Below are 3970 nucleotides of genomic sequence, written 5' to 3'. Positions count from 1 at the left end.
GTGCTGAGTTTGAAACACATAAGGGGATCAGCTTGTACAGGCTGATTGACCCAGTTTGACTCAGACGTGCCCTAATGAACTGAATGTTGGCCCATGAGGGTGTCATCTGGACACACGGCCAGATTCAGAGGTATTCTGTTCAACTGTGTGCTTGTGTCTGACTGTAGTTATTGTTCCTCTGATGAACTGCGCGTGTGTGAGTGCGCATGTGTGAGTGTGTGCGCGCGTGCGAGAGCGCGCCTGATTTGGGGACTGGAGGAACCCAGCCCCACTGAACCGAGTCCTGCAAAATAGCTCCACTGGGGGTGAGGGCTTGCAGGGGGAGAGATACAGCTCCGTATAGAAACACCAGTAACACAAGCAGCACAGTAATAGAATTACCAAGACCCTAGCCCTAATAAATGAGCACACCCCAAAGTAGCAGGCAAATCTGGTAACACCTGCACTCACCCACCATGCCCTTAATAGAAATATGTAGACTGCAGGAGGCTGCCCTGATCTTACTGTACCAACCACTCTCCTTATGATCGTGGCCTTATGGGCCAATCGCACGGCTCCATACTTCCCCAACACCATGCCTCACAAAAGGCATCCTAGCCTTCATGTCTAGCTGAGGTCCCCTCACTGGGCCACACTTTGCTCTCTGGCCCCTCCCTGGGCTGCCCTCTAGCTCAGATCCCTCCCTTAACTCAGGCCCCTGGCCCCTCACTGGGCCTCTCCCGCCCTCTACTCCAGCCTCTGGACCCCGGTGGTCCACACAGTCTTCCTTGCCCACTGCTTTTCTGTCGGGGTATGCTCCCTTAGCCTTCCCCCTCCAGAGGGCCACCCACAAGGCAATGCGGGCTGAGGCTTTTTGGTGCCCCATCCTCACCTTTCCGTGGAGTGGAGCAGGTATGGCATTTCATGGAGTCTGCCCCCACACTGGCAGCCCCACCACACCAGCCACCTCCAGTAGGTTGCAGTTTTAGGTCTTACCCAGGACTGATCTTTAGGCCTACCTGATCTTCCATTAATCTCTCTGGGCTACCCCTTGAAGTTCTACACCTCCCCAAAGCTGCTACCTACCAGGCCCTCTGGCCCAGACTCCCCCTCTACTCTTGCTCTCTCTCTCTTTGGCCCCTAGTTTGCAGTCAGACTCCTAGCCCTAGATCCCTCCTTTTCACATAGCTTAGCACCAGCCATCATCATCCAGACTGGATGCTCCTGGACCCCTCCCTCTCGCCTGTGGCCCCTCATGGACCGTTATGCCTCTCTGAGGCTCTGGCTCTGCCTCCAGACCAGTCAAGACCCCAGGCTGTCTGCAGCTATGGCCACCTCTTTCCCTTCAGCCCATCCTGGGCCCAGCACAGGCCAGTCAAGGGTCAGTCCGCCAGTTATCAGACCCTCACATCTCTATGGGTCTGCCCCTCCTGGTCCCCAACATGAATCACTCACTTGCTCTCTCTGCATACTCGAAACCCCACCTCAACTGTGCTACGTAACCCCTTTCTTCTCTAGGTCCCCTTGACCCCTCAATGGGCCCTAGTACTCTGCTCCACTCACAGGACACACCCAGGCCTCTCTACCAGGTCTCTCTGCTGCTCAGGCCCTTATTCAGGGCTCACCTGGCCACTCAATAGGTCTGCCCCTCTCCCAGGACTGGCCTGGCACCTCACTAGGCCCTAGTACACACGGCCCCTCCTCCTTTGGGCTGGCCTAGCCTCTCACTGGGCCCTTGTATACATAGCCGCTCTTCCTCTGGGCTGGCCAGACTCCTCTCCAGGGCTAGGCCTTTGTACACACAGTCCCTCTTCCTCTGGGCTGGTTTGGCCTCTCTAGGTCCACATGCATGCAGCCCCTCACTCTCCAGACCTCTCCCAAGGCCCCTACGCACACAGCCACTCTCTCCAGCCTCATCTGGCCTTTCAACAGGCCCAGGCACGCAGCCCACTTCCCAGGGCTCTGGACCCCACAGTAGGTCCCCAGGAACCTCCTCCATCCTCATGGTTCCTACCCAAACCTGCACAGGGTCTCAAATGGCATATACGAGTGGCAGTATTCAGTTCACCCCTGAAACAGTGAACTGTAACAGCCTCTCAGACTTTTTTGGGGGATGGGGGGTAGGAGGGGAGGCAGTCAAAAAAAAGAACAGCAATTTAACTGGCAAAGCCTGCCAACAGAATTTAAGAACACACGTATTTAGTCCTAGTTCGAGCCCTGGTCTCCAACAATGCGACTCTGGGCTAATCTCGGCCATTGGGGTGATGTATATTTTGCCACTGCTTTCATTCAAATCCTAAATTAATAGAATCATAGAGAAGTATGCCTGGAAGGGACCTCCCAAAGTCATCTAGTCCAGCATTTTTCTCAATCCATGAGTTGCAAGAACATTTCAAAGGGTCACAAGCTGCAGCAGGGCAGAGAGGCAGCACAAAGGCACCTGCCCCTTCCAGCAGGGTAAGGGGATGGAGGAGAGCTGCATAGCTGGGCTGGCAACACTGGGGCCAGTGCTCATTCTCCTGGGTGTCGCACAGCTGGGAGATGCTGCCTGGGAGGTGGAAGGGTCCATAACCAGGCTATTTGGTGGGGCGCAGCAGCCCCAGCCCAAGGCAGTAGGGTGCCACAGGCCTCTCCTCCTCCTCCCTCCAGTCTGTGCTGGTGCCGGACTCACTCTGCTGCCACCTGCATGAGCTGAAGACACTGCAGCCACCAGGCTCAAGCCCAAGCGGGGCAGCAGGTGAGGACTAAGGGACACCAGCATGGCCCAGGGGACAGGGGACTAGGCAGCGGCAGGGCCAGGTGTATGTGGGTTGGGACTGGCCATGGACCTTTGCAAATGGATCACTGTAGGAAAAATGTTGAGAACCACTGATCTAATCCAAACCTCTTGCCTGAGACAAGATCAAATTTTTATTAAAAACTGCAACTGGAGATAAGAGACTAAGATAACACAAACCATACATATCCATTTCTCATCAAGTAAGCTCAACAAGGTACCTACAAGGGCCACTGTCTGGGGCACTTCAGGACACTGAACATAAGTTCTTAGCTCAGGCTCAAATCAGAAAGAAAAGAAATAATGCTCAATGGAAAAAAACAGTCTTTCTAACAAATACCAGAAATAGTAGGTAGGTGCCTCTCGTTAATGCAATGAACCACTTTATTACTGATGGTCTAATCCTAATTCACAAACCATTTGCTATGGCCAATTTTTTTTAAATACTCTGTGAGAAACCGTGTCATTTCTCATCACGTAAAGAGCTACACTGGTCCATCTATATAACTGTCAGACAAGATTTGAACACTTTTCCTTTAGGGCTGACTACAGAAACAAGCAAGAAGATATAGCTGGTTTGATATGCAGTGTCCCCCCCCACTAAGCAGTACAGAGGTTTGGCATCTTTTTACCTACAATATTTAGCAATCAGAAAAGGTTAATAAAATAAGCATGAATACATCTCACTAGTAACTCATTTGATTAAGTAAGACAAAAGTTTTAATTCCATTTGAAATGCAGTTGGATAAGAGTTCAAGTATTGGGGGTCTCAGTGTGAACATGAAAAGGCATGGAATGTGACTAATTCAAACCAGCACAGGTCAAAAAGTAACTGCAGAACACAGGACCAAGAAAAAGCATAGCCAACCTAATTTTCTTATTACTGGAACTGACAACCCACAGAATGTTCCACCATCTCAGGTACTCAAGATATCCTACAAATGTACCCTAACAAGTCAGTAATAAAAGAATAGGGAGCACCCATGTTTAGTGACTTCCTATGCATTTTGTGGGAAAACACTTGTGATAGGTTTAAACAGCAAAACTGCAAGAACAATGTAACAAGGGTGCAGGGGGGTTTCTAACATTTGTCTAAGTTCTCAAACCAGGTGAAGACTCAGTTTTGGCATATCATTGTTGGCAGATGCATCTACTGTGGTGAATCAGGAACTTGACTGAACTGAAGCCTACCTCAATTTCTATTAGAATCTGTTA

At 50.9% G+C, this 3970-nt stretch overlaps 1 protein-coding gene and 1 long non-coding RNA gene across 5 annotated transcripts in view; both read right to left on the bottom strand.

The window, feature by feature from the left end:
- Positions 1–3970, bottom strand: part of USP15 (ubiquitin specific peptidase 15) — a 135411-nt gene that overhangs the window by 52874 nt on the left and 78567 nt on the right. The window lies entirely within an intron of this gene.
- Positions 2854–3970, bottom strand: part of LOC109295681 — a 6390-nt gene continuing 5273 nt past the window's right edge. The window contains exon 2 of the long non-coding RNA XR_002096815.1: positions 2854–3946. This is a non-coding gene — a long non-coding RNA (uncharacterized LOC109295681). The remainder of the gene's footprint in view (positions 3947–3970) is intronic.

The sequence above is a fragment of the Gavialis gangeticus genome, unplaced genomic scaffold, assembly GCF_001723915.1.
Source record: "Gavialis gangeticus isolate Ggan-Ray unplaced genomic scaffold, GavGan_comp1, whole genome shotgun sequence".
Lineage (NCBI taxonomy): Eukaryota > Metazoa > Chordata > Crocodylia > Gavialidae > Gavialis > Gavialis gangeticus.
This window is presented reverse-complemented; position numbering and strand designations above follow the sequence as displayed.